Here is an 8574-nt window from a genome sequence, read left to right as displayed (position 1 = left end):
GACTGTGAGGATGGTGAGGACCCCCAGGACTCTCTGAGGACGGTGAGGACCCCCAGGACTGTGAGGACGATGAGGACCCCCAGGACTGTGAGGACAGTGAGGACCCCCAGGACTGTGAGGACAGTGAGGACACTGTGTTCAGAGCTGGTTGAGAGACACAGGTGTGGATGGCAGCAGTCTCAATGCACAGGGCAGAGGCTGAGAAATGACCAGCAGGTAAACTTGGGACAGGGTAGGGATTTTAGACTGTCATGGGGTTAGGACCAGCCACATTACATTGATTGTAAATGTGAATGGATTTTAGGGAGAAAGAGAATTCTGTGTCAGAAGGAATGAGACAAAGCAAGGAAAGTTATCAACTTGGACGACAACAGTCAGAACTGACAGAAGATGAGTTAAGAGGACCTGGGGGACAGGAGAGCCACAATGGTGTGGTTTTACCATCCAGTGTGGATACTGGAAGGAGATGAACTGTAAAACTTTTTAATTTTGAGAATGACATTTCCATCAACTGGAGATGTTGGTCAGTTGCCCCAGAATTTTGGAAGAGCAAAGATGACCGGGTTGTGTTTAGTATTGAATTTGTATCAGAACAAACAAGCTCGTGGATAGAGCTTGGTTACTCTACCTACATCCTCTCTGGTTCCTGTTTTTGCTTCTGTTGTTAATATTTAAGCATGCTGTCTGTCTATCTACAGGCACCCTAAGTGCTTTATTAGTCGATGGATGTCTTATTTTCTTTTCCGCTGTAGTGATAAAATACCTTGGCAATAGCATCTTAGGGGAAGAGGGTTTATTTCAGGTCACTGTTGCAGGTTACAGTTCATCACATAGGGAAGTCCCAGTGATAGAAGTTTGATGGAATTGGCCACATCTCATCCACGATCCAGAACAGAGTACAATGAATGTGTGCTTGCTTGAGCCCGACTTGCATTCTTCACTATTACACAGTCTGCCTGGGGAATAGTGCCACCCACAGTGGTTGGGTCGTCCCACTGAGGTGAACGTAATCAAGGCAATCTGCCACAGATGCCCACAGGCCAATCCAATCAGACAATCCCACGCTGAGTTTATTTTCCCAGGTGATTCTACATTATGTCAAAATGCCCATTAAAACTGTCACAACTCCATCCCTTGTCAGCTTGACACAGAAACACGCCATTTTGAGCCAAAACTTTCCACTTCTTGGCTCTAAAGATTCATCTAAATCTCATAATATAAAATACAATCCAACTCTATGAGTCCCCATTTCTTCAAAAATTTTCAGTAAAGCAACACTAAAATCTAACAGAGAAAACAGCAAATCCTACAGCTCCACGTCCAGCATCTGGAGCTCGTCACGTAAGTTTCTGGGCCCCAAAGGGCCCACCACTCCAGCTCTACCACCGGCAGCACGTACAGCTTCTACCTATTCCACACCTGCAGCTCTCCTTGGTGGATGTTCCATGATCCTGGCATCTCCAACATCCTGGAGTCTCCATTACAACTGAGGCTGCACCTTCAAAGTTTCATACTATGGTCTTTTGGGGCCTCTCTGAAGGGACTTTGACCCTGTCACACAGTACCAAGCCTCAACTGCTCTCCATGACCCCCTTAATCTTCTATCTTTGCCTTCAGAACCATTACCACGTGGACAAGGCTTACAGCACTGCTGAGTTCTGCTGCCAGCTCTGGGTGTAACCTGGTACCTTTGCTCTACATCTCTGTTGGCTTGTGTGTGCTGACCCTGGTGAAACACTTTCCTAGACTGTTTGAGGGGCAGGGATGATCAGTTTTGGTTTTTCCCTTTAAATTAATTTGGATCTTCACAAGACGGAGCCTCCTCTCAGGGTAGAGTTTTTCCCTCAGGACAGTGTAGGATGCTTCACTACAAAGGTGCTAATCCATTCATCAGTTATGACTGCTCTTCAGCACCAGCCTGAATATCTGCCTAAAAGTTCCCTCTTCCAAACAAACTAGTCCATTATCAACTTTGCTCAGGTTCTCAGGACATGATCAGAATAAAGCCAGACTATCACTCACTCAAAATATCAATGGACTTTCCCCTGACTCAGTTCCTGATGGAGTCCTTTCCCCTCAGAACTCTCAGGAGCCAGGCCTCACAGTGGTGCTTCTCTCCTCACTCTTGTCTTGCAGGCCCTCTCCAGAATGGCCCATTAAGGTCTGCTTCCAGCATACCGAGGCTGTCCTAACCCCTACCAAACCCTTCCAGATTCCAGACACAAGACAGTTTGAGTGGTGTACCACATAATTGTGTTCATCACAATTATGACTCCACTTACAGTACCAATTTCCGTCTTAGTTTCCTTTCCAGTTGCTGTGACAAAATACTCTGATAAGAGCAAGTTAGGGGAGTAAGGTTCAGCTCACAGTCTGGGATTAAAGTCCATGACTATGGGGAAGTCAGGAGAAGCTTGTCATAGTTGGCCACATTACATCTGTCATCAGGAACAGAGAGCGATGAATGCTGGCATGTTCACACTCAGCTCACTTTCTCATACAGGTCAGGATCCTCTCCCTAAGTAATGATGCTACCATGGTGGATGGGTCCTTCCACCTCAATTAATGTCACCAAGACAACCCCCACAGACATGCTCACAGGGCAACATGATCTTGACAATCCACACTGGGATTCTCTTTCCAGATGATTCTGGATTCTGTCAAGTTGACAAATCAAACTAATCATGAAAATGATGAAGTAGAGAGCAGATGACTGAAACCATGGGGTAGAGGGACCATCTCAGGTAAGACAGGGTGGGGAAATGGGAGACAAGGCACTCGAACCATGAGCAAATCTCCCAAATAAGCACAGAACTAAGTCTGTCAGAATGGAGGCCAAACAGGGTAAAAGAATATGCTACCTATATTTAGATCAATGGAAAGGGGATAGGAGAACTGTGCAAATAACATAACAATTAGGAATCTGAGCAACAAGACTTTTACTTTTAATGATGTTTTTGGTTTTGGTCTTTCAGATTTAATCATACAGCCATGACTTTTTAAATTTCAGATTAAATACTTGACTGTGAACAATAGGAATTCAGGATGGTTTTCATTCACCCTAGTGAAGAGTTGTCATTTTAACTCAGAACCCATAAAATGTGATACTTTAAAATCTGTGTTCCAAAACTCTACCCATCTAGAAAGAGTATTTTTGTTTTCCAATCTATATTTTAGTTACTTGTTCTACAAATGTGTCTGAAGAGGTGTTTAGTGAATCTTAGAAATATGGGAAACTAATCTCGAATCTACAGATGTGGTACATAAACTCATGTGTAGACAGTGTGTGTTTGGCTTTTTGTAGGAAAAGAGGTGTGAGTGCCGGGGTCTAGTGTGTAATCCCACAATTCTAAGGGTCAAAGTTAGTCAAAGAATAGTTCAGAAGAATCATGCTGTGTCTGAGAAAAGAACAGCAGTGTAGCCAAGGGATGTGAGAAACTGCCTCATCAACTGCGGATGTAAAGTTTGGAGAATTCCCCACTAGGAACCACACGCAGACAGCTTTTCTCTTCATCCTGTAAATAGCACAGCAACAGGTGAATCCCTGCACTCGCTGGCCAGTCTAGCCAAAGGAGAAGCTCTGGGTTCAGTGACTGTGGTAGTTTGAATGAGTGTCCCCTATAGGCTCCAAGAATTTGGACAGTTGGTCTCCAGCTGGTGGTGCTGTTTGGGAGGGCTTAGAAGGTGTGGCCATGCTGGAAGAAGCGTGTTATTGGAGGTGGGCTTTGAGAGTTCTTAACCCTTGCTGGACTTCCAGTCACTCTCTGCTTCCTGTGCCCACTTGAAGATGTGAGCATCCCACTTTCTCCTCCCGCCACCTCCCACAACCATGCCTCCCTACCACGACCGACTCTGATCATAAGCAAAATAAACTCTTTCTTCTTTAAATTTCCTGGGTCATGGTGTTTTATCACAGCAACAGAAAAGTAACTAATACAGTGAGAGACCCTGTCTCAAAAAGTAATGTGGAGAGTGACAGAGACCAAAGACCAAAGTCAAACTCTGGTCTCCACATGCACAGACAGATAGGCGCACATACACACTCTCTCTCTCTCACACACACACACTCACACACACACTCACACTCAAACACACACACATCACTCACACACATCACACATACACACATCACACACACACACTCACACACACACATACACACACTCACACACATCACTCACACACACATCACTCACACGAACACACATGTGCATACACATAAATAAAAGAAGAATATGAAGAAATATGCAAAAGCACATCGTGGATACTGACAAGGAGAAAGGCTGCTGCAGCTGCTGAGTGGGCCTGAGCAGGGAATGCTGTGTGACGCAGAGGGAACTGAACATGCTAATTAAGAGGTTATTTCTACTAACATCCTGCTGTAGAAAATATTGAATTGGCTGGAAATTTAGCCAGTTATATTAGCATTTTGCCCCATAAACCATTTCTAAAAATTTATAAGTAAGTATAATTTTAGCTTTGTGGAACTCCCTATCTCAGAAGCCAGGCGGTGATGGCTGTGGGCTGGCAGTGTGCAGAGAACTTGACACTATTCTTAGAACTGCTGACTTACTGAGATGCCCAGAGAGGCACCACAACAAACAGCTTGGGAACCAAATTTTCTTGGAACCTAAGACCCACCTATAAACTGAGAATTTGGTTTGTAACTAAGGGCTACGTTTTTTCGAAGGACCCATCTTACCTGACTCCAGAGAGGCTCCTACGCTTTAAAATTGATTTCTCCCAGGGACACCAGCAGCCTGAGGGAAATGGGGCTCCAGGACCCACATGGTGTTGTCCCTCACCAGCTCCATGATGAAACTTCAACATTAAAGTGAATTAAAGGATTGAAATTGTGACCACTTCTCTAGCAATCTAGCAAGAAAGTGTAACAATACTTAACACCTTAACAAACTCTGCTTCTCTGAGTCTGTTTGTAATTTGGATCCTCATAATCTATGAATAAACTTGGCAACTCAACTGGGTCCCAAGAGTAATGAAATATTGTAAGTCACAAGCATTATGCTTGGGTGTGCAGTGTCTTGTGCCACCTGACAGTTGCCCAGGGCCCTAGCTTCCAGTCCAGCCACCCAGAGTCAAACAATATAGGCAATGGATGCAAATTATCACAATGTATTGCCCATTTATAGCACTACTTTCTCAAATTAATATGAAATTCTCCATTTTATTTAATTTATTCATTTTAATGCATCAACTTATTTAACTTTCAAAAGAGAGCATGCAATACGTATTATTCTCTATATTTTAAGTGAAAACTCTAACTACTTACTTGAGAAACCATAATCAGAAAGCAGTCTCTAGGCCTGTCTCTGGGAGACAATAAGCGTGTACTCAGCTGGGTCCTTGGACACCACAGCGTGGTGTCCGTCCTCTTCTAGGTCAGGCCTCCTTGCTCCAGTGTCTGCTCTGCCCATCTCTCCTTCTGTTTTCCTTCAGTCTGCATTCAAGGTAAATCTTCCTCCACCCCTGGGGTTTTGCCCCTCACAGCTTTACATTTAATGCTGAGTTTCTTGCAGGCAGCATGGCGTTAGGTTGTGATCTTTGCATCTGCTCTGTGGATCAAGGCCCTCAGTTTCCTCTTAAGTTCAGCAGTTCTCCCCCCACCCCCGCCCCATTTCAACTTTTCCAGCTCTTCATTGAATGATGTATAGAATTCCATTTCTTCCTCTCTTATATCAATTTTATGTATTTTCTTGAAGTTTGTAATGGTTGTCCTAAAGTTAGTCATGTAAGCATTTAACTGATTTAACTTCATTTTCAAATAAAATGTAATGCATCAGACACTCAATGTGACATTTTCCTGTTCCTCTTCTAATCCCCAGGACACCACTCATTCATTCCCTTGTCTTTGTTGTGAAATACATTGTTATTTTTAGTACTTGGAACAGCTATGTTTTAGATAAACTAAGGAAAAGAAAAATACGATGCTGCATTTTGTTTCCTCTACCTGTCTAAGTCCCCGTCTCTCTATTCCTGTCCATGTCACTTGTTCCATTTCCTGTCCCATTTGTTCTTCCTGGGGCGTGTTTCTCGACATTTCTTGTGAGACAAATCCCCAAGCACTGAGTTTCCATAAAGAACTTTTGGTCTGAGGCAGATTTTATTTCCTCTCACTTTTTAACAGCAAACAGTACTGGCTATAGAATTCCAAGTACCTCTGCAGGCTGGTCTTTCAGTTCCTTAAATATTCATTGTTCAGGCCTTTTGAGTTCTTGAATTCTAACTAAAAATTATGCCATGCTTCTGGATGTTGCCCCACAATGCATGGCTGTTCTGGTTCCTATTTTTTAACTTTTTAAATAATTTTATTTCTGTCTGGAAAGTTTTTACTGACATGTCACCACGCTTACTGATCCATCTGCCAACCCTGTCTGGTGTCCTGATGAGCTCATCAGAGGAATTTTCTATTTATACTAGAATGTTTTCATTTCTAAAAGTTCCTTTCAAATCTTCATAGGCTTTTCATTTCTCAGCTTAAAATGTCTATCTGTATTCTCTACTTGTGTGCATTGGGGTTCTTAATGTGTTAGTTGTGGTTGTTTTACGTGCTCTATCTGATTCCTGGTGGCTCAGTGTTGTATGTGAGTGTGACTGGGAGGTAACATCCATCCCTCAGTGCCTTGCTGCAGGTCTGATACCATGTTTGCCACTGTTGGTGAATTCTGGGAAGGATGGGATCTTCCTAGAGGGCCGGGGAGATCTTTAGTTGTGACAACCACATGGAGTTAAGAAACTGGCCACCTGAAGGGCTTGGGGAGCAGTACCAAGCGCTCCCAACCAGCATTCTGCCTGCAGGAACAGACCTTGGGTTTGAGTGTAGAAGCTGTGGACGTTGCTCAGGCTCTGCTCCATTCCAGGCCTCTCTGAGGGTCTTCATCATTGATGGCTGGCTAAAGATATTTGCTGGGCAACTTTCCTGATCTGTAGGATAAGAACTGGACCCATGAAAACACTCCGTGATATTTGTGTTTAAGGGGTGAAAGCTGGGACAGAAGAACGAGGTGGGATCAGAAGAGCAGTGCAGCCCAAAGACAAGGAAAGGCAAAAGGCCCAGAAGGAAGAAAGCCCAGCGGGAGAAGCCAACTGGAGGTAGCAGTCTTGGCCTCCTTTCTGATTCTTGGTTCTGGGAACAGACTCAGGGCTTGGGCTGTTTCTGCTGCCCTTTGCCCTGAGCAGCTCTGCAGAGCCAGTTTCTAAGTGCTCTTCTCTAAGGTCTGTCGCTTTTCAATGAACTTTTGCAATCGTTTCATATCTCAAGCTTGTAGTCATTTCCCAGAGTTGACGTTTGGGGTTATTTTTTAATATCTCTGTGCAAAATGTTTATCATTTCTTTTGGTGTTGGTTCTAATACTATAAAAGGGCAATTTTCATTTAATTTAGAATTATGTGTGTGCTGGGTGGGGGTGTGTGCATGTGCATATGCATGTGAAAAAAGGGAGAAGAGAAAGGCATGATGTTAGGATGGTTTTGAAAAAACTACAGAGAGATGGCCCAGTGGTTAGGAGCCTGTGCTGCTCTTCCAGAGGACCCAAGTTTGGGTCCCATGACCTGTCAGGGAGTAATTCTGCCTCCAGGGAGTCCAACCCCCCTTTTCTGGCCTCCATGGGTACCTGTTCTCATTTGTACAGACCCACACACAGACATGCACAAATCTACATAATTTAAAAAATAAAAATAACTCTTTCAATAAGAGTCTTGTCTATGGCCATACCACCATGAATGTCCCCGATCTCTTCTGATCTTGGAAACTAAGCAGGGTTGGGCCTAGTTAATACTTGGATGACAGACCACCTGGGAACACCAGGTACTGTAGACTTAAAAATAAATAAATAAATAATAAATAAATAAATAAATAAAGTCTTGGTGAAAAAGTACAGCAGTTTCTGGGTTCTGTCTGGTGTCTCTGTGGATCATTCAGTTTCTCAAAAGGTCCTAAATGAGACAGAATGCCTACCGTGGATTCTTCCTAAGCATGAGAGGGATGGTAATCAAAGTCTTTCATCAAGGTCCAATTTGAATGTTTTTATCTGCCCTTCTCCTCCCCTTCCTCCTCTTCCTTCTCCTCCCCCCTCCTCCTTCCTCCTCCCCTTCTTCCTCTCCTTCCTTCTCCTCTTCACCATCCTCCTCCTCCTCCTCCCCCTCCTCCTCATCTTCTTCCTCCTTCTCCACCTCCTCCTCCTCTAACCCCTCCTCCTCTTCCTCCTCCTTTTCCACCCTCTCCTCCTCTTCCTCTTAGTCCCCCGCCTCCTCTTTGCAGTACTGAGGTCGAATCCAGGGTTGCACACATGCTGAGCATGCATTCTATCACTTACCTGTGTGCCTGGCTCTTTTTCTCACTAAGTTGTCCAGACTGAACTTGACCTCACTCTACAACTCAGAGCCTTGAACTTATGATCTTCCTGCCTCAGTCTCCCAAGTAGGTGTTCACCGCACTTCTGGAAACATTGGGTGACACCTTAATTGTACTATGCGATGTTATACTAAAACCTCATCATTTTAGCATTAATATTCTCATTCTAATCAAGTCAAAAGTCAATGGGATTTCAGAATAAA

At 43.9% G+C, this 8574-nt stretch overlaps 1 pseudogene; it reads left to right on the top strand.

The window, feature by feature from the left end:
• The first annotated feature begins 7718 nt into the window (after window positions 1-7718).
• On the top strand, window positions 7719-7837 carry LOC115072088 (annotated as a pseudogene).
• Window positions 7838-8574: the final 737 nt, after the last annotated feature.

Source organism: Nannospalax galili, unplaced genomic scaffold (genome assembly GCF_000622305.1).
Source record: "Nannospalax galili isolate Female #2095 unplaced genomic scaffold, S.galili_v1.0 scaffold60, whole genome shotgun sequence".
NCBI classification, from domain to species: Eukaryota; Metazoa; Chordata; class Mammalia; order Rodentia; family Spalacidae; genus Nannospalax; species Nannospalax galili.
The sequence above is the reverse complement of the archived record's forward strand: the minus strand, read 5'-3'. Positions and strand labels throughout refer to the sequence as shown.